The sequence below is a fragment of the Plectropomus leopardus genome, chromosome 9 (assembly GCF_026936395.1).
Source record: "Plectropomus leopardus strain MGB_pleo_1.0 chromosome 9, ASM2693639v1, whole genome shotgun sequence".
Classification (NCBI taxonomy): Eukaryota; Metazoa; Chordata; class Actinopteri; order Perciformes; family Serranidae; genus Plectropomus; species Plectropomus leopardus.
This window is the reverse complement of record NC_142184.1, coordinates 13,099,755-13,122,651: the sequence shown is the minus strand read 5'-3', so window position 1 is coordinate 13,122,651 and position 22,897 is coordinate 13,099,755. Positions and strand designations below refer to the sequence as shown.

The 22,897-nt window shown below is 39.3% G+C and overlaps 1 long non-coding RNA gene across 1 annotated transcript; it reads left to right on the top strand.

Annotated features, from left to right (window-relative positions):
* Positions 1-170: 170 nt before the first annotated feature.
* On the top strand, positions 171-21,859 carry LOC148188698 (uncharacterized). Its single transcript, XR_015777458.1, has 3 exons — positions 171-824; positions 19,435-19,527; positions 21,803-21,859. It is a non-coding gene; the product is annotated as an uncharacterized LOC148188698 (long non-coding RNA).
* Positions 21,860-22,897: the final 1,038 nt, after the last annotated feature.

Genomic DNA, 22,897 nt, shown 5'->3' with positions numbered 1-22,897 from the left:
CCCCCCTCCCTCCTTCCTCCTCCTCCTCTTCCTCATCTATAGGCTGCACCGACAGCGCACTTGCAGCGATTCTTTTTTAATATTTCAAATTCCTCTTTCTCCTTAATTGCAATAAACACCAATAAAGAGATATTCACATTTTTTGGCCAAGATTGCCCATAAATAGACAAGTTTTGCAATGCACAAACTGACTAAAAACTAAGATAATTCCAAAAAAATATTGGTCACTTTAGGGGCTTTTAAAATTTTTTTGAATTTGGTTGTTTCCCCTAAACGCTCTAAGCATTCAACTGTTCAAAATGCAATTATCTGTGCACCCATGCCCCCCCTCCATCCCCAAAAGAGCACCCCCTCCCCTCTAGTAATGAAATGTATGGTCGAGGTGCAAAATGGAAATATATGGGGGGTAATATAAAGCAGCTTTATCAGGTCCCAAACAGCGTCTATCTGGAAGGTGAGGGCCAGTCAGCGGCTGTCTGCAAATCTGGCAAATTGTGATAAAGGGAGCCCGTCAATAAAGGGAGGGAACATTGGCTGGTTGTCTAACTCTGCCTGTAATCGTCCAAAACCCAACGTCTTGCACAAATGAGGGGATGATATGAGGAAAATGGACTGTGAGATCATACTTTTTTTAATAAGAAAATGAACGAAAGTAAAAGTGAAAATGTTTAAAGATGAGCGAGAAATATTCAGCAAATCAGCGGAGTGGATCCAAGCGCGGATTTTTATTTCCTTATCTTTTTTTCCTGCAGAAATCGTCCGGAAAGTGAAATACAAGAAGTAAACATTTCTTAAAGGAGCAGTTCGTCAGTTCAAGTGCATCGGTAAGTGATTTACGCATGTATACATACATAGGCCCACTTGTTTGATTTACTTTTAAGCTTTTTTTCATCAGATCAGCTGTTTTTCTTACGTGAGTTGTGATGTCACTGTCTGCATGTCTGCGCTTTTACGTTTAAATGCTTTTGTTTTCAAACACGTGCGCCATCACGTACCTCCCCGCTTAAAATCTGAACACGTAGATGTACTTTTTTTTTTTTAAGTCACTGAGTTAAGGTCGAGGGAGTGTGCACTGACTGTGGTGCAAACTTCTGGAAATGCTCTGGCAGGGAGATCAGGAGCATTTAGACTCCAGTGTGAATGTTCCCATCACAGGCTGAGAGGGCACCAGATGGCAAACCAATGAGGGGTGAACTAACCTACTAAACGATACCACATGAAATGCAGCATTTAAAATCCCATCTGGGTTGCTGTCCCTGCGGACACGTGGTGTGAAACATGACACATATTTATACACCTGCTGATGGAGCACACAGGCATGTCCAATGGGCTGGTGACATGGACGCAGCCAGCTGACCTCCTAACCCCGCAGCTTTCCTTTGATTCAGCTCACTGCCCCTTTTCAGCAGCAGCAGCCCCCACCAGTCTCTTAATTTCAGTCGGAAGCTTGTACTATTTGGCTCCTTGTGAATGCTGTATGTGCTCCATTAGGCTGGGATTACTTGTCCCGTCTTGTAATGGCTTTTCGAGTATGTGACTGAGATTGAGTCTTGGTGCTGCCCCTCTTTAGTGGCCCATTGGCTGTAAAATCATCTTAATGTTTGGGGGATCTTGCAGAAGGAGGCAGCAATGGTGCTGAACTTACCAATGAGGATTCCCTATTGGTTCCTTAGTTGAGCTGAGTTTAGTTTATTTGTTTTTCGTTTAAAAAATATACACAAAATAGTACAAGAACAACCAAAACTGTGATGGAAAGATGAAAAAAAAATGAAAAGTGTCTTGATCAAGACACTTTTCAGTGTGCTCATTAATCCATTAGTTAAAAAGTAGAAACTTTAAAAACAGGGGAAAAAGAGAAAGTAAATGATAAAATTATTTACATTTATTTAGGTTTTTATGGACATTTATTATTATTGTATTATTACTGTATTAAAATCTGACTGTACACTTCAAAACATCAGATATTTCTTCAAACAGGGGCGTAGATTTTCTTTTTATATTTAAAGGGGCCATGTGGTGGGGAGGTTCTTTACCAGAAAATTTTAAACATCAAACACTGAATTTCCTGCATTCTGGTTAATTTTTATGCACCGATTTGTACATTTTCTGCATTCATTTACACTGTAAAATCTTAAATTCTTTAAAAAACGCCTTTCTCTTTAAATAATGTAGTATTACCAAAATGTGTGTTTGGTAATGAATTTAATATGCACATGTTCTAAATATTTAGGGTAGCGTCTCCCCTGCAATCTATGCCTGTCTTCAAATAATGAATTATTACCAAAATATGTAGAGAAATTAAAATAAAACTCTCCTAAATATAGAATTTAATGCTGATTCCATGTCTATATGAATAAAAATAATCAAATAAAAGATAAAGTAAGGTAAGAAATACATTATTATTAATTATAATTAATTCCCTCAAATGTTTTTAAATTAGTTTTTTTCTGAAACATAGGATCAAATCAATTTAAAATAATAATTTTAAAAACACACACAAAAAACCTTTTATGTCAGTTTACAAAAAAAACCTCCCTTGTGTGTGGGTCCAGCAGTGTGACAGGCCACTGTATGAATCCGCCCTCCATTTTCTCCCTTGCTCTCTCCACTTTTTTTTCTTTTTTTTTTTTAAAAATAACCTACCTTTAAAATCATCGCTGTAACTGCTCGGTAATCTCTGCACAATAATTCTCTGAGCATCTCTCCCTTTCCAGAATGCATTTTCATATTTCTCAACACCACCAGTCTGCAATTTGAGGCCACAAAATGAACTGATTAGCATGATGATTAGTCATTAGTATGCTAATCATAAGCAATTCACATATTTTATTCATATTGTCGCAGACTTGTTTTTCTCCTTCTGCTGAAATTGTGTACACATCCCATTCTACTTTTTTTATTGTAAACATGCTGGTGACGGCTGACAATCTACAGTGAGGATGATGATTTCTCCTTAACATAATGTAACCATTTGTGCATACAATGGATACAGATAAGGTGAATCAAATGATATAATAGCAGAGGTAATACATGTTTCTTCAATCCCCTTTTTGGTTGCTGAAAACTATGACAAAATCAAAATCTACAGCATGAAAGTAACAAACAACAAAAAATAAACCAACAGTAAATTTTTACAAACCCCTTGTTTTGACAGTAAGGCAGCCTTCAACAAGGTATTTAAAATATAAATATGTCTTATTAGGTAATCCCACAATGAGTTACACTGTCAGGAGCCTGAGTGTGCAGCCTCCTTTCTGTTGCTCTCTGCTCTGTGTTTTCATCAGCCTCGAACCGTGATTGCTGCTGTACATTTTCCTGACTTGTGAGAGAGTGTATAACACGGCTGTGGTTGTGCATTGATGATAGAGGGATTGGCATACGTGTATTCTTTTTCACCAAGGGAAGTAATGCATAACTGAATAACTGCTCGCTCAGTATTTCTCTGTAAAGCTTAAATGTAATTTGGACTGCCCTCCCAGGGATGATTGATGAAATTTATCTCACACCTGCACATGCTGTGCAGAGACACCTGAGACGGCATATAGTGGATGTACACATCTTCTTTTGATGAAGCTGCGGCATTGTGATCCCCACAGCCGCCATATATTCTGAAATCACTTCAAGGCTAGATGCTCCTATTTGTCTGTGCTTCTTTAGTATAGTATTTGTTTAGCATGACCTAAATTGCTGTGAAGTGAGTGCCTCAGCAGCTCTGTCTTGCCTCTCTCTTCCTCCCTCCCTACGTCTCTCTCTCTGTCTCTTTGTATGCCTCCTTTTCTTTTTCACTCTCTCTCTTTCACATACACACAATTTACAAACAAGCAAAACAAGCTGAGAGGACAGTTTTGGGTTTTTCTCTGTTTTTTTTTTTTTTTTTAAAATAACAAACAGCTTTCGCCAGATATTATTTACATGCGTAGTGAAGTATTGTGGGATGCAGGAATCAGTGAGGTGGGCTGGCCAATGATATTTCAGGAAGAGTGAGTGAATCATCTACCAAATTTGTGGAGCATGCTCTGTTTCTCTCCTTGGTGTTTTCTTTCTTTCTGATGTTACCTTCCTGAAGGGATCAACTATGCAAAGAAGTTAAATCCCACGGCTGCAAAAGACTTGCTTTTTTTTCTCTTCTTCTTCCTCCGTTGGGATTCTGATGTAGCATTTGCCAGTCATTCAAAAAGAAATGCCGTTTGCACAAATCCACGGTATTAGACAGCCATGATTTCAGAGACAGCCTAGTTGCAGGTTTAACATGTTTGGCATCAACACATCAACATGCACCAAGCAGGATGGGGACAGGTACTTGTGTCGATCTGTTGACAGCCCTGTGTGACAGCCAGCACACGGTGTGGATTTAGTAAACATATGACCTCCATGATAACCAGTATGGGGGCACTAAATCGCTTCAAATTTTGTACATGTGTTGCTAGGCAACAGCATAATCGGTCTCCGTCTCTCCCTCCTTATATGGCTCTCTACTGGGATTGCTGTGCTGCTATCACTGAAAATGGTTAATTAACTTCTACAAAAAGTCCATTAATGGTGCAGATTAGGCTTCTGAGGGTTAAAAAGCACATCTAGGCTTCGCAGAAATACATGCAAACATACAAATACATGTCTAAGATGAAAAGGGACTTTGAAATGAGTTATCCTTGATCCATACATCTGGCTGTATTCTAGCAGTAAACCACTGTTACATCTAGTTTAAACCACTGATATAAAAAAGAAACATTAGCAATATAAAAATGTTTATGTGGCAGATTGGACACACTGGTTCCATCTCTGATAAACTCATTAACAGAGATAATCTGTTTTGATTGATTCTCAAAATGAGCAAATAATTTAATACAATTACATTCTGTAAAGCCGTCCTCTTAGAAAAAATGTGTGCAGCATAGTCACACACAAAAAGTCTAAATTTTTAATGTTTGTATGTGCAAAGACTTTACAACACGCACACACACACAATTTTTTTTTTACATTTTATACAGATAAAAAGCTGAAATATTAATGATACTTGGCTGATACTTTTACTCAATATTTCTTTACTGTAAACAATGTAAAAATGGACTGAACCTTAAAATTTAAAGAAATATATAGAAATTCATAAATATTTGAAATGTATACAATATATATGTACAGAGACGTCGGAATTTAAGATATACAAAGAAGTGTACTAAAATTTTCATTAATTGCAGGTACATTCACTAACAAATTATATTTGATTAAATTAATTGGGTCCAATAACATAAAATTTATATTTAGAAATTTCACCACAGAATTTATTCACCTTTTTCAATTGTTTTCAACTTCTAATATAGGCGTTAGTGGTGGTTATTGGCGTCATAGATACAGGTTAGAGGGCTCCTGCTACACCGACTGGCATGTTTAAAATGCCATTATCAGCCACTCAATGACTGTTTTTTTTACATGTATTTGATTTGAATCTCGTCATTGGGAGATGGAGGAGATGGAGGGATGGAGTGGACGATGGATGGCATGACATACAGGCAAGACGCCTGCCAAGCTTTAGGCCACTGTTCTAAACCAACAACCAACGTTGCTGTTTGTTGGTCGAGGCATCGAGATGGCTGGCAAGCTGCAGAAAGACATTGAGGCAATTCCTTTAGCATTTGTGCCCCCAAACATGGGTATTTTTCAACAACACATCAAGGCTTTTCCAGCAGCGTTTCTGTCTCGAAATCTGGTGCTTTTTAGTGTCACATTGAAGGGTTTCCAGAAGTGTTTCTGCCCCTAAACATGTTTTTTTTTTTTTTTTTTAGCAAGCTGTAGCTGCATTTCAGGTTTTTGAGCCCCAAATGTGTGGGTTTTTTTTCCAGCAACAAACTGAGATGTTGTTAGCAGCATTTTTGCCCCCAGATGTGAATGTTGTCGTAGCAAGTTGTTGCTGTATTTTTCTAGTGGCATTTGCTTCCCCAAACACACATTTTCTAGTGACACTTTTCAGCTGCTTTTGTGCCACCAAATGTGGATGTTTTAGGCTAAAGCATGATCTTTTCCTAACCATAACAATAAGTGGTTTTTGTGCCTAAACATAATCACGTGTTAACCACTGTGTTGTCTTAACATGCTAGTTGGTGTAGCAGGAGTCTTCTAACCTTTATCTATAATGCTGATAACCACTAAAAACACCTATTTGATAGGGTGATAACATACTAAATGAATAATTTGTTAGAGATTTGTGTCATGCACAGTGAGATGAATCTTATCATGTCTGCCATTTAATTTTTTTTAAATGTCATCAGTTTTCTAAAAATAAGTGGCTGTATATCTTGTTGCCTAATTTCTCAGTTAAAGGTAAATTGGATTGAAATTTATGATGTAAGATTTGTTCATATTCTCCCCTTTTTCCAAATTTACCCTCTAACAGTTACGTCTATGCAGTACATAAATGCTTCTAGTGTTTTAATTTATGTCATTTTTATGCTGTATTATTTGTATACTGAATATTTACTGTTGACATCCACCCTGATGCCTTCCCTCCCCAAATCATTTCGGGCAAAATAAGTAACAAAACACATTTTGGTGTCTGTGTATGTTAGGTTTGTCTCCAGTAAGCACATAAGTTCAATGGTGGAGAGAAGTAGACAACAATCTTCCACAGTTTATTAAACTGAGGATCACTTCAATCAAATGTCTAAAACCTTTGAATTTCTGCAAAGAAAGCCCATCTCCACCAAGGTCAGCCTCAGCACTGGCACTGAACCTGAGCGCTGCTACTGCAGCCCCTTTTGTCTGATGTTACTTTCTTTTTATATTTCCTTATCTAGAATAAATTATACCCAGCTGAGGTGCTTTCAGTGATGCACTTGTGTGGATTCAAAGCTCGGACTTAGATGTTGATGGTTACTGTGTTTGCTAATTTTAAAGGAATAATGGCTGGTTCCTCTGAATTATGAAAACTGAAGTGTTCTATACACCATGCCTACTTGAAATTACATAGATATTTGAGACAAACTGCGTAGTTTTTTCGATCTCTACCTCAACTAATGCTCATAAAACGCTTCAGCAATGTGACTAAGTAAATGTCAGTGTATCAAAGGTACAGCACTGGATAATAACTAGAAGCACACTCCAGAATTTAATTGCATTCTTGTTAAACTGCTCTTTCTGTAATTAAGAGTTGCATTTCAGCTCCCATAATTCTTTGCTTGGTGCCTTGTCCTTTTTACAAGCAGAGTTACAGTTTATAGATAGAAAATAAAAGGATTAAAACAATTCCATTACAAATAAATGAAAATTAGATTGCAGATGATATGGGGGGAAATTGATTTACTGTAATATTACTGAATGTTAACTGAAGTGAAACTGAGATAAAACACACATAAGGGTTATAGCTACAGTGATAAGGATTACATTTAAAAAAATACCGTCAATACACTAGCAATAATTTTACATTTAACTTCACATTGTGCAGATTTAAAGGCAAAGTAATCCATACGCTATAATGTGGAGGTTTTACGCTTGCATTGAGAAATCAGTCTGCATGTTGTAGTGCAGAAAAGATGTGTGTCATGCAACACTTTTATGAAATACATTTCAGAATATCTTGGTTATAATTTAAAAGTTAGTTTTGCAGGTTTTTATTTTAGATTTGGCAGCACTGAAGTTATATGTTACTCTGGACAACTGGCTCATCAGATATTGCACACCTGAGCAGTCACCACAGAAAACGAGACAGCCGTTTCAGTGCACATAAAACATGTCTGCGTCAGGGAAAAGTGTGTGGAGTGAAGGGAGACGAAGGGGTCCAACATCAGCATCACCAAATAGGGAGGGAGCCAAGACATGGAGCTCTTTAAATGCAAGCTTTGACAGAAGCCTGCAATCCTTTCTCACCACACTGCCCCTGCTAATCCTCTCCATTCAGCCACATCACTATGGAAACTGACTGGATGTGTCACCCTTGCCGCCGAACTTGTGCCATGCAGCCACGTCCGCCACTGACACGCAGGTTGTGCAGTTAAATGCCTCCTGATCGCCGTTCCACAACATGTCTTCATGCAGTGACATTATTGGCTATTAGCGTCTGCCATATTGACGCAGGACTTTTAGGTTAATGTGCTTTAAAATCTGGAAGATGGCTCCAGGAGAGACAATAAGCTCAAAGCTGTGCACGAGTAAGCGCTTCAGCCTTTACAAGAAAAACTTGTGGCCGGGAGTTTGAGGTGCATGAAGCAAATTTCATATTCCTGCGCCTGCTACCTATTTCATTTCTTTGCCTTTCCTCTGGCAAAATTGCAGGAGAATATTTGTCATGGTTTTAAAAGGTTTATCAGCTTCAAAGCTGAGGGAGCTGGTCGTCCAACCCATCAGTGAGACCACGCAATCCTTCCAGCACTGACAAGAATGGGTTAGAGCATGTGGACAAAATTCCCCAGCTAAGCTCCCAATTCAGAGCTTTAACATAAAGCTTGGAGAAGCAAATTTGCATTTGCCATTGACGTCAGCTTTAATCCATCCCAAACCACTTCTTCAACCCCCTCAACATCTTGGCGAGCTTCAGTAATTGCTAATTGAAGAGGGAAAAAATGGTTATAATCACTAACTCCATCAGCCCGGTCAGCGCTAACACTGTTAGCCTGAGATAAGCTGGAATCAGCTGGAGCCCACAGGTAAATACGACCTTAGTGAAAACAAAGCCTGTACACGCATCCTAAGATAGTTAAAGCCTTCAGAGATAAGCCAAGCAACCTAATCATACCCACATTTATTTAGCTTGTTGTTGTCATCTTACATCTGTTCATAAAAATGTCAAACGCATGCCCAGGACATGAATTACCTGCCTCGGTGAGTTTTTGTCCCAAAGGTTGGTAGCACTGCTCAACTTTGCATGTTGCAGCCATCATGTGTTTAAGTACATGTTCTTCTGAGCTTCAGTATTTGCAGTTATAAATACATTGGTAGATACCTAGTTAGTACAAGTTGCTGCAGCCTAAAGAGGACTCTTCAAGCGGCTTATTTTGTCAGGGATTTTGCTGAGGTTGATATGAAACAGAGAAGAGCGGGACATCCTTGTATAGGAGTGCAGCTTCTCCCATGGGTTTGGGATTTTCATTGGATAAGTGACTTGAAACGACCCATCGATTATTGCAGGTTTGAGCCCTTTTCTATGATTACAATCTAGTTCCATGATCTGATGTGAATCAAACATTTTTATTTACTTGTCATCAGCGTTATTTGATAGATATGTTCCAAACACTGTCAAAAGACTGTTTTCTTCTTTTGACTCATCCACATCATCTGATAACATATCCAGTGTTTTTGTTAGGAGATATTAACTATAAGAGTGTGGGAAGAGAGGCACCATCTAGCTCACCTGGTAGAGTATGCACTCTGTACAGTCTGAGGGTCAGATTCGAACCCACGGCAGTCTACAGCTATCCTATCAGTAAAGGTGAGAATACCCAAAAGCGAGTTAATGATGAGAAATAGGTTAAAACTACTTCTTAACTCCTTGAAACTAGTTGGTTAGTCCACACCATAGACTGTATAAATAATGAATGTCGCTACTGAGATGTCACCCAGTGGTGTGTGGATTGCCAATTTTTTTCGAGTTTGGTATTTTGGTCATGCCATCTTAATTTTTTGGAGTCAGATGTGACAGTACTTGTACGAGAGGATGGATCTGAATCATAGACTGCAGAGACGTCTCACAGACAGCCTGTCACTCAAGCAGCCCACCCTTAAATTTGCATAACTTTTGGCCCCAATAAAAATGTAAATAGGTGAGTTGTATAAAAATGTATCCCCTGCACAGTTGTCATGGATATTGAAATTAGCTATGCAGACCAAAACTGTTTTTGTACCAGGCTGTAAACATGTTTATTTTTGTTGTAAAGTTGGGCATTTTAACATTGGGGTCTATAAGGATTGACCAGCCTCAGGTGGCCATTAAAGGAACTGCAGTTTTGGCATTTGCTCATTGGCTTCTTGTTTCATCCTCGGGGGTGTCTGCTCGGTCAACACCTCAGTCCAGCCAGTGCTGGTGAATGTCTCCCTGTCTTTATTTAGGCCATTCACCTTAAAAACATGTCTCACTGAACCACTCGTCGCAAACAAGTCACATGATCCAGTCCATGGTCATGCTGAGATCATTTTCATGACTCTCTGCCTCTGCAAATGGCCCGGTATTCAAGGTTTACCTTCCAACTTACTTTTTTTTCTTTGTGCCTGTGTTTGTTTTTTTTAAGGCAATGTATGAAAAATGTGCATCACCGATTAGGTGTTAAGAAATATCTAAGTAGCTAGCTAACTTTATTAGGGTCACATATAAAGGGAGCGTAATTGGCTGTTCCAATTGGCCTGAGACACACTCTAACAGTATACGATTGTCAAACTGAGTCAAACTGAGGTATTTTGTTTTTGAATAAATATTTTAACTGAATTTCACAAAAGAAAGATTATTAAGAATGTGATTTTCAAAATAATTGGATTCACTATTACATCCCATAACAAAAGATAAAACAAATACAAATTATCCATCATTTTAGTAATTTTTATGACTTTCATTCACCTCAGAACACTGTTATTTTACTTGCCACCATGATTCACTTCAAAGTTGTTGAATATGGTGTGCCACGCCCCTGGAAGTGTTGTCATAGCCACAGAACCTATATTTTTTAATCACATGCTTGCTTATGATGAGCTAAGTGTTGATTTTTAATAATATGGAAGTACTCACACAAAAAAGATACAAATGATAAAACTCAACTGTCCCACTTTTCACACAAAGAATGTTAAATAAAAGGTCCGTATCACTTCCCCAGAATTAATTGTCATTTGTGTAAAACATCAGCAAACAGCTAACAATGAAATAAATAAATAATGTCCTTGATTAATGATTCATAAGTCATTTGTTCTTACTAATTCACATCTAGCGGTGCAACAGTCAGCACTATTTTAACTTTTATGAGGGTATGTTAGGGTTGCTGTTAAAACATACCGAGTTGATTAAGTCTCAGTGGAAAAAGTAACATCGACTGATCTGTTTGGCCAATTAAAACCTTAAGAAATGAAAATTAAAAAAGTATTTTAGGCAAAATCATCTTTTTTGCAGCTGCAGGAAAACTTCCTGGACAGAGACACACAATGAAATTTGAATTTTTCTTACATTTATTCAGCTCTTTAAAGAAAATATAGGAAGGATCAAGTTTCACACACATTTATAAAACCAGTTCTGTACTATGTCTCCAGTGTAAAGACATATAATTTTAAGGTTTTAGGTAATTATAAAGGTAACTGCATGAGATATCCCTGAGGATGTAGAATGATATATGATCTCTTGATAAATTAAAAAATGATCACTAGTGCTGGATTCTGTTATATTTATGAGCACTAAAACTGTCCTCACCAGCTGTCCTTTGTGTCATCTGCCATGAGGCTAAGGTGGCCACTGTCTTCAAGGACAATTAAAGATTTGATATAGCTGTCATGTGGTGTGGAGCAGGTGGACCCAAAAAAGCAAGAGACAGCAGGCAACAGAAACTCAAATAGATCACGCTCTCTTCAAGGCTGGTGCAGGGTAAAAGCAAGCTCACGAAAAAAAAAAACAAGAGAACTAACACAAACTGGTCTGAAGAGGGGATAGAGTACAGGTGGACAAATGGGCAGAGAAATCCAGGTGAGGGGAGTAAGGTAATTAGAGGAGAGAAAAGAACAGGCAGGGAGCTGATTGACTCGGAGAAACTGTGGAGCAGGGAAGGACTAACAAGGCTGATTCAGTGAAGGTGTGTAGATGAGCAAATGAGAGAAAGGCCGCACAGGAACAAAGGAGGGGACAGTTGTCTTAAAAATAAACTGATAGTGTAAGAACAAAGATAGACTAACTAATAAGGGCAGCTTACATGGGTCTATTACAGACACTCAGTCTACTCTTTTCTGTCTGAAGGCACCACATCAGTCTGTGACAACAGCGGTGAGTCCTGTACATATAAACTCTACAGAACATAACATCAGCATATAGAGTTAAGCAATATTACATGAGAGGGTGTGCTTTAACGTCATTTGAGCAAAATTCATGACATGTTGTTATCTAACGAAATATACTGATTCATTCTGCTTCGTGATGGCATTTAGCTTTTCAAAAACAACATTTTCACTGCTGTCCCAATCACTTAGCCTATCTTTCCCATCATACTTAAATATGACTGAGTAGTTTTTAGTTTGCAGTTATTTTTTGTTTTTTTTATACACGCATGCAAATGTCACTTTTTGTTAGTGTTTATGATGTGTCTGTTCAGAAGACGGTGGTTATTCTGGTTATTTTCATCTTTGTGTTAGATTATGGTTTACACCATTACTGATTTGGATGTTACTTTTCATTTGGTCAGGTCCATTTAACATTTACTGTTATCACTTTGTGATGTAGTGAAGTTGATGTCCATTGTTACTGTTATTTTGTGCTTGAATTGGTATGATAATCAAATTATTTATTCAATGGCTATGAATAAGAAAATGTGGAGAAATACCTTCAGTGATGAGGAAGGTGTGCTGTCTTGCAAATTTGAGCATGTTCTAAATGCTTTGTGGACCAATCAGTTTGCTTGGTTGGAACAATTTGTTGTATAATCAAAGTTTCAGGACTTGAAAAAATTGCAAGTATCAACCATGAGATTGGACAGAAAATTTTGACATGATTACGGTGCAATTTATCCAGATTTCTCGGTAATCCTTCCAACTGTTGAGACGTGTGAAATGAGAAATGTGAAGCTTGTTGGACCATTAGAGGAAAATTTCAGGAATTAAGACAGTTATCATCTGAGAGCAACATATTGTCCTCCCAACCTGTCAATATTGGCACTTAGACAGTGGACTTTCACGTCTACGTATGATGTGAACGGTATCGACGGTGTGTTAATTACATGCATTGTGTCCTTTCAAAATACACTTTCGTTTTAACAAGAAATCTACAGTTTCTGCTCGTTAGATGCAAATAGTCTTTTTCAAAATAAACTTACACCGTTGGTCAGATGCCTCATATTTTCGTTTTTTTTCCTTGTGCAACAAAAGCATGTTAGGTTTAGGCAACAAAAAGGACACAGTTAGGTTTAGAAAAAACATCATGGTTTGGCTCACTCAAACTGGAAGCGAACAGCGGGCTCCCAGGTGAAGGTCCAGGGTTTCTTGGACCTATCCATGTCCCTTCCTGCCTGCCCTTTCGAGACTTTTCAGGGTCTTATATCATGTTGTTAATCATATCGCAGCAAAAGGTGCCTTTGTGCCTCTCTGTCTGACGCCAAAATCAATCACCAAGCTGTGGTATTTGGGAAACATGAATGTATGTACAAAATTTCATAGCATTCCATTGAGCAAATGTTGAGATATTACGCAGGGTAAGTGAAAAAGCTTTGACCTTCTGGTGGCCCTTTAGGATTCTTCCTCTGGGGACTCTGGATATCTGTAGACACATGATATCAATTTTCAATATTAATTTTTTGCAATCTTTTTGATATTTGTTTCGAAATTTCAGTCTTGACCAACGTAGTGGACTAGCTGACTGGAACTGCTAATTCTGATTCTATATCCCTGAATTTCAGCATTCTGTTCACATGTTATGGAGATGCAGAGAGACTATCTAAATACCTTCAGAAGCTACCTGCCACATCACAGCCACATTTGTAGGATTTCTCTCTAATTGTATCCAAAATACAAGATACATAACAGAATGTAAGAAACACACACACACACACACACACACACACACACACACACACACACATTTGCCTCTAAACACAGTAGGTAATCAGGCTTCTGATGTAAAGATTTGGGAACAATCATCTGCCTTTACAGGCACACACAGCTCAGTATCATCAGCTTATAGAGTAAACAAATTCCAGAAATGTATATAATTTGGCCAAGAGGTGACATAAAGAGAGAACTGCAGAAGACCACAAACAGAGCCCTGAGGTACTCCATATTTCACATTAAAAAATGTATTTATAGTATTACTATAGGAAGCACACTGTGCTTTTTCTGTAAGACTTGAACCACGCAAGAGTCAGACCAAATTGATTTTCCAGTCGGTCTAGTATGAGGTAATCCCATGTCCCTACTTTTCAATGAGTTCTTTGACTTTCCAACAAAAGGAAATGCTGATGACAGTCACTTTATACATGAGGTTTTGCCTCCGGGGCTGCCTGACCCCTTGAGCCCTCGGCCTGTGTTTAAGAGGCCTGTTCAGTATCCATGCTTAGCCATGAGGCTGCTATAATTGCATTGTAAGAAAAAAAAGAATCCAGTTGACTCATCACACAAGCAGTGTTTAAATATACTGGTGTATTTTTTTCAAAATGGGCTACAGCAGATTGTTTGCTGGTGCATTTTGAGGCTGAAAGAGTAAAATCTGAACAAAACCAGCTGAAAAAAACAGGAAGAAATTGTCAGATTCATGACAATGATTATTTAAAACTTTCCATGTTTGGATTTGCACCTGCACAGTAATGGACAAACAGGAAACTAGCAAAGTTGTTATGATATCATTGATGCAACATTGCAACAACCATCAGCAGCCTATGGGAGACAGCTATCTAGTTTCAAACTGTTCACTATAACTACAGTGAGGGGCAAATTGACAAACAAATGTGCAGGGTTTTTTTTTTGGCTGCTAAACCTGAACAAGTAAGACAAAAGGAAACTGTCTAATTCTCAGAGCAATCTCAAAGGGTAAAATGCCAAGAAAATAGCATCTTGGTGCTCCTGTCCTATTTGCATGTATTTAAATAAGGTAATATGTATTCATCTGGCACAATACTGAACCCTTTCGATGCAAATTAGAATCATTGCAAAAAAAGGAAAGTCCAATTTACAAAGATCAGCACCAATAGCCACACTCAGTTACAGGGAAATTATTAGCGCCTTCAGAGAGTTGGTGGTAACTGAAGCACATTTGTAAGGGGTGCCATGCCCAGCACTGACCCAGATATGGTTTCTCGCTGTCACGTTGAACTTCTTTGCCTGAAGTTTGAGGAATGCCTTTGCACCTCATTGGCCAGGACCTATAGCTGGCGGTCTAAAAACGTTACTTTTCTTTTTCTGTTCTGTCTGGCACAACCAGTAGATTGTGTACATAAAAGGCTAACTTATTTTTTGTGTTTTTTTGGTTGTAAGGTTCATTAGTGCACTTCTGGCCCACACTGGTGCACTGCTTGTCTCTCTCCAGAGACGCTTGCTGCGTATTTATCAATTTGATACATAAGAGTGCTGTAAACTTACCAAATTTGTTAGATTTATCACTCTTCAGCCTCCACTAAAGGAGAACCATGACTTTCCGTTCTTCTTCATGTGCTTTGGCTGTGAGTTGTGTCTAACTTGCTTCTCCCATGTCTCCCCATGGCCCAGTAAACTGCACTAAGTAAACCACATTTTATTTAGAGAGCACTGGATTTACCATGGGCATTGACCAGTGGCAGACTGGAAAATTGATTTAAAGTTGCCGAATTAATCAGTGTGATGAGTGTTTTAGCACATGGACAGATATTGCATTTGGGGCTTTTTCCACTGGGGGCTACCAAGTTTCAGAGTTTTTGGACATTTGTCAGCATCTATTTTCTCTTTGCTTTAAAACACCCACTACTTATAGCTCTCTTCTCCTGCTTTGCTTTTTCCTCTAACAGATCCCCTTATATTTCTATTTTTGAACATCCTTCAGGTTGTGTGCTTCTTTACACTTAAATAGCAACTTATTTTGTTTAACAGGATTGTTAGTTCTTTTTTCGTCTCCTTGTGCACAGCATTTTGTGGATTCTGTTAAAGCAGAAATATTTTGCATGTAAGTGCAAATGCATTTGCACTTAGAGGTGGACAAATTTAAGTATGCAGGATAAATGCAAGACCCCAGAGCCATTTTTGGACACAGACACATTTGCACTAGAGGTGCATTTGCACCAAGAACTGACCTTTTGAATTCTAGTGTATTTTCTTTCTTGTATGAAGCTACTGACAGAGGGAAATGACGCTGTTTAACCTTTTGCACTGCGTTGGGATAAAGAACATAGATCGCAATTTGCTTTATGCGAGAAGCTGTGGAGATGTGTTAATACGCTGCTGTCACTGTTAGATATGACATACATGAAGACAAACCCAGAGGTTGTAATTGCGTGCTACATGTCTGCTGGTGTGTGTGTGTGTTGTTGTACGTATATCCACATCTAGAGAGGGCAAACAAGCTTGTATAATATACCCAATGTAAGTGTGTGTGTGTTTCAGTGGAAACATAAATGATCATTGCCGTGCATGAGCAGTGTGATGCAACACCTCCAATGTATCCATCTCCTAAAATGGGACAGATGCATGAGCAAGAGATGAAGTCACTTAATTTAGTTGTTGGCAATGGCATCAGGAAACATTGACCTTTCGTTGGTTCCTTGAGGCCAATAAGTGAGTCACATGACAGCCGGATATTTACAGTGCCTCCTGTCACTGGCCTTGTCAAATCACAGCACACTTCACTGAAGCCTAGTAGGCCCCTAGGCTGGACTTCAGCTATGCAGACAGATGCAAAGGTGTTTTTTTTTCTCCCGTATTTTAGCCCGAGCGTACTGCAACCCCAAATAACACGGAAGAATACGAGGGCATGAGGGGATGTGCGTGTATGTTACTGTGTGTTTGTGACAGTTTGTGTGAGCGTGTTTGAACATAAAAGCAGCAGGGAGAGAGAGAGACATACAAAGGGAGACACAGACTGTCTGCAGGACCAATGAATTTCAGGCCAATTTATCTTATGAATGAGCTTCTGGAGGGCATTCATCCCCAGACATTTCCATGAATTGTATAACAAATAAAACTGCACTTCTGGACACACATCTCACAGAGGGAAAAGATGGAATCGTCCAAAGACCACACAGAGGATTGTCTTTCTCCAGCTGTTTGACTTGTAAGATTAAACACGACACGGAGTCCACTACTCTGAATCACTTCAAATCTTTGTATGGACAGAAATTCAGATCTGTTGTTGTGGCAGACCTCACAGTCTGACATGCCTCTACTTGCTACCAAGGCTGAACTACTGTTGCAGTACTGTTCAGCCAGTTAGCTATACAGCTCATGTGCATCTGCCGAACTGGGCAGGAAAATAATAAACAACAATGCAGTGCAATAGAGACAATTTAAAGCTGTGGCCAGCTGGTTTAGCATGCTCTTTTCAGTAGATAGCTGCAACACAGTAAATACAATACATACCATGAAAACTGTTACTTTTTCTCCAAAAACAGTGTGATTTCCTCTCCTAGCTAATTTCCTTTTCTGACCAAAAGCAAAAATAATTAATAATTTCATTGGGATGGCACATTTTCCTCTCTCGCATTCAAATTTCACAGTGCAGGCCGAGTACATTGATGTATTGTGACTCACCTGGTGCAGCTTTAATGCTGACTGTCTGTTTGAGGCTCTGACAGTATCCCAGTTTCAGAGTCATTTCAAACAATTTCTCTTGGACACAACACACAGAACACAGATCAGCGCTGGCCAATAGCAAATACTGTACCAGGACCGAAATACAGTTATCTTACCCTTTTTATGAGGGCAAGAGTTCACAGTGATGCAAGCTGCTCTGTGAGGTTGTTCTTCAACACATTGATGCTTTGAGCGAAATGCTAAAAACAGAATGCTCTCATTGAAAAGTTAAACCTGCTGGTGGTGCCAGAGTAAAGGTCAGAGTGGTCCTCAACGTCAATAGGGTTCATCTTCTGGGAAGCAAAAGCAAATTAGTTACTCTGTAAGGGGTCTCCTGCCATGCATTTTCAAATAGGAGCCTTTATACCTGTAGATGACTATGGTTTTTATATGAATGAATGAATGAATATTTCACATGTAAGGATGTTACTGTAGATGAAAACCAAGGCTCTTCATCACCATTCTCCACAATCTCAGTGCAAAAATGCTGTATTTCAACTTTGATTTTGCTCAGAGAGGCAGCTGGCAATCTGAAAGTTGGGTGACAACAGTTGCAAAAGTGGAAACTGTGACCCGCTTTCTCTCAATATACTCACTCAATAGAGCTAACTTTTAAAGTGTAGTAATGCTGAAGTTATACCGCTGTTCGTTTTACTTAGGAATGTCTGAAACATTGTCAGAAACCCTGAGGGCCTGCAGATTCCATTTCAGAGAGCTGCTATTTGAAGGGACGACGGGAAAGCAGAGACACTGACAAATCCAAAATGTGTGTGTGTGTGTGTGTGAGTGTGTGTGTGTGTGTGTGTGTGTGTGTGTGTGTGTGTGTGTGTGTGTGTGTGTGTGTGTGAGTGTGTGTGTGTGTGTGTGTGTGTGTGTGTGAGAGAGAGAGAGAGAGAGAGAGTTGTGTGTGTGTCTGTGTGTGCGCACGCAGAGGGATTTTTTTTTAACAAGACAGGCAACTCTTGTTATCGGCGACATTCATAATGGTTTGAAAAGCCAAGTTATTGTATTCAGTTATTATACTTGTTCTACACCTTTAAGCCTTGTGTTTTGTAGCTATTTACTTTGCAACAAAAAACATAATAATTTAAAGAAAAGGTCATATCTGCATAGGCAATATCTTCTTTTCTTTTAAACTTATCAAAACTCCATATGCAAAACTCTTCCCTTTTGTGAACTGGGCTTGTACTTTTGATGTAGATGACAAAATGCAGAAATGAGGGAAATATTCATGCCATATGTATTAAATGAACTATTCATGGACAAATACAGTATAAGTCTTTTTTATTTGATGAAAAGTCATTTACAGACAAAAAAAAATAAACAGCATGTTATCCTACTGGAAACTAATTCAATTATTAGAGATAATTGGGTTGGGTTAATTGGGTTCTTATATTGAAAACAACTGTCTAACAACTGTCTAACAGAAATCCAAAAATGCATTTGGTATTCGGGAGGATAGTGCTATGTAAATAGTAGTTAACACCAATCACAGATATATAGAGCACATAAAAAACCATTGTACCAGGTTTTATAGGCAGAATCTCTGAGACCAACGAGGCCAACTAGACCACATATGTAAGTTCTGCGGTGGACTTGTGAAACATGATCGGTAAACTGGGGTTAATTAGCCCACCATGATGTCATTTTTGTTTTGAGTTTTTCTTCACTTATAAAATATATATAATGTGTCATTCTATATTTGTTGGTGTATGCTTTTCTTATCTGCAATGATACAATGTCTTAATGTTGAGCAGTGATGCTCTTAACTGACCTTTACTGCTTTGACACACCTGTATGTATCTCCATTTATCAATGTTTCATCTGGGTATGAATGACCCTAATCAGAAATCACTAATATAACTTCATCTCATTGGAGACAACAACACACACCAGAATACTGTGTGACTACATATATGCAGAGAGACTTACATTTGCAGAAAATGTGACCTCTCATGTGTGTATTGACATTAATTAACCCTTTGAAGCCTGGAGCTATAATCTCTTTTCTTGTGCTGCTTTCAGATACCTTTCACAAGTATTTCAACCTTTGAACCCGGATCCTACTGGTGCAATTCCATTAAAAAAACAGTGGGGAAAAAGACAATCAGCAACTTGGTAAGAAATGTTCCACAAATTGTAAGAAATTAGCAGTTTTAGAAAATTATTTTTTAAAAGCTAGGGAAAAATGTCGGGGGGGGGGGGAACTGTATTTATAGTTATCATAATTAGACATTTAGAATTATGTAAAAAATTATGATTTTATGCACTTTTTCCAGGTCATTTCCATGTAGGTGCTTTTTGTTTTTTTTTGTTTTTTTTGTTGTTTTTTTTTTTTACTGTTTTTTGTGCTTTAAAATTATTAATTTTCTTGTACTTTTTACTAACTACTAATTTCTCGCTTTTGGGTCATTTCCTCTTTCGTTACTCATTGCCTTCTCCCCGTGTTTTAGAAGGATATCCAGACAATTTGCTCTGGTTTCAAAGGGTTAATATAAAAAATAACTGTAGACATGGTTAGATTAATAGTCAGCAGTAACTATAGCATTCATTATTGAGCCAAAAGAGAAAGCTTTACAGGCATTTTTCCTTTTCTCATGGCATATCAACATTTTTTTCAACACTGCCATTGCAAACCATGTTTGATGATAAATCTCAAGACAGAGTCTTGACCGCTCTTTTTGCTGCCACATAGAAGAAACACATTTTCTCTCTTGCTTGAAGGGAACTTCTCCTGCCATACATCTCAGAGGAAATCTTTTCTGGGTGTCTCATACACTATTATAGAGGTTGGAAGGCGGGGAGGAAAGGGGGAGGAGGGTTCGGGTAGAAAGGGTGGTAGGAGACTTGGTGGTCCAGTGGACTGGAAAACGCTGCCCCCTGGCAGAGAGTTAGTGCGTGGCTCTATCGGCGCTGGAGCTAATGTGGCCACTGGCTCATTAGAGCTCTGATGTAAGGAACACTGCGTAACTCCAAGTGCCTCGGCGCAAAGTGTTTCAGAAAGAAACCACTGAACGCAGTGATGCAAAGTAAAGACTACCCTCTCCCTCATCTCTAAAGATAAATTCCTCAATTTGGGTTAGACATTGTCACCGATCAGACATTGGGCCGCTCTGATAAAGCACTCAGTGGACGGGCAGAGATGCTTTTGTGGTGAAAAACACTGTATCATTCAGTCACATGCAGCACATTCACAGCCTGCCACAACAGGAGCTGCTGACAGGTTGGTCATCAATGAAAGGAGGCAGAGAGTGGGAAATGGATGGAGAGAGGGAAGAGAGGAAAGAATAGAGAGAAAGAAAGGCTGGCACGCTCCCCTCCTCCCCTCGGCAATCAAGGAGGTGAGGACACAGAGGGGAGGAGGAGGAGAGAGCGTAGGACCTATGCTTCAAGCTCAGCTGCACGTCAACCCAATCATTATATCACACGAGTATTTAAATTTACATGATGTATGCTGTGTATAGTAGTAGATCTTCACAAACGTAGTCCAGCTGATTCAGTACAGCCAGCATGAGATGTTTCGCCCCGGGCATTTTTACTTATTGTGCACTTGGAATCTATAATGTTTTCTGCAGGAGAAGATTTTGGTTGATGATGGAAATTTTCAAGCCAGTCAGATAACTATTATTATGTTAAGTAGGATTCACAAGCGCAGCGTGCGTGCTCATGCAACTTCAAAACATTTCACATCACCTGGTTAGATGTATAAAAGGATTGAAGGCAGTGTATTCCAGCCTGAGATAGGAAATGAAATCATTTGGACTTGTGGGTTTAATAAATTTGCATGAATGGCTCTGGAACACAAATAACCATTGTTAACCCTGATTGTGACCCCCATATGTGTGTGCAATTTTGATGTGAGCGTGTACGCGTATGAGAGGCAAAGAATAGAAAATAATACAGTCACTCTGAGGACAAAATGTGGTGGCGGGGAGGCAGAGAGGGAGGTGGAGGGGGAAATAGCCCCGCTCATCTCCTCTCATTTTCTGCCCGCTTCTACCCAGCAGAGTTTCTATGGCAACCCCTCAAAAAGCGGTGTGCGGTGAATTGTGGATTTGAGATGCGCTGTCTGATTGCGCTGTGTGGAGGAGATGGCTGGCTCTTTCGTCAGCCTTCCTCTGTAAGAGGAAATTGGTGGAGAGCTCCAATGAAACAGCACTCCATATGCTTTCTTTGATGTGTGTGCCAGTCTTTGGTACTACAACATGCCTGTGTGTGTAGGGGGTGGTGTGTGTGTGCATGTGTGTGCACACTCAAGGAAGCTTTACATTAGAAATCTAGTGCCCCCTGCAGAGCTGCTCATCACTCTTGGCATCCAGCAGACTGCACTCGGCTCTACAAATGAATCTGTCTGGCTGACCATGTAGACTCATCAGTATGCTTTGGGTTTCAGCTGATGGAGTCGGTGCCATTGATGACGATTCATTTCTGCTCTGATTCCAGCAGAAATGTACGGTACAGTGTTGAGTGTTTTCATTATGAAATTTTGACGAATGACTGAGAAAACACACCTCGAAAAGCAGTGTTTTGCCTCATGCGTCCCTCCCACCTCACCCCTCTGCCTGTCTATTTCCATGGAGGCTCCACCTTTGCATGTGACTGATGTGCACCGATGTGAGGTGTTTGTCAGGAGATCTGTGTCTGTATCTGTGTTGGAGTAGGACATATATGTTGATCAGTGTGAGCTCTCTCTCTCTCTCTCTCTGACTGGCTGTATGATGCTTGTAAGCTGTGCCAGTCCCCATTAGCATCCCATTATAAACCAGCATGATCACTCTTCACTTAGAATGCCTGCCACAGCATGCTCCGTGTGTGTGTGTGTGTGTGTGTGTGAGCTTTTTTGTGAGAGCACGTGTGTGTGTGTGTGTGTGTGTGTGTGTGTGTGTGTGTGTGTGTGTGTGTGTGTGTGTGTGTGTGTGTGTGTGTGTGTGAGCTTTTTTGTGAGAGCACGTGTGTGTGTGTGTGTGTGTGTGTGTGTGTGTGTGTGTGTGTGTGTGTGTGTGTGAATCACACAGTCAAGTGATTGAGATGGCCTTGTTTCAAAAGAACATGAAAAAAATCCTGCAAAGTCTTGCACTGTGTACAATTCAATTTAAATGTGTCTGCAAGTGTTTGGTTTGTTTGACCCAGATTTCTCACCTACCCCACTGTTGATAAATTGGATATCCGGAGGCAGGCTTGCGCAACAATTTACTTTAGCCGATATATAGTGAAGAGCACCCTCTGCTGACTGTGTCTGTGTTGCACATGAAGGCTAAGAATTAAAATCCTCATGAATCATGAGTCTTATGTGTATGATTTCAGTATTCTTGTGCAGTGTTACTTGTGCAGTAAAAAATGTGGGGACAATAATATTAATTGCGTGGAGGGTTGTTTCAATCAAATGATGAGGAATCTAACTTTTTGGACTTTTAACTCGATGGTATCTTTGGTTCTTTTTGCTTTGGATTTGAGTATGGATGGATAACTGAACCTGCCTAACTGGGCA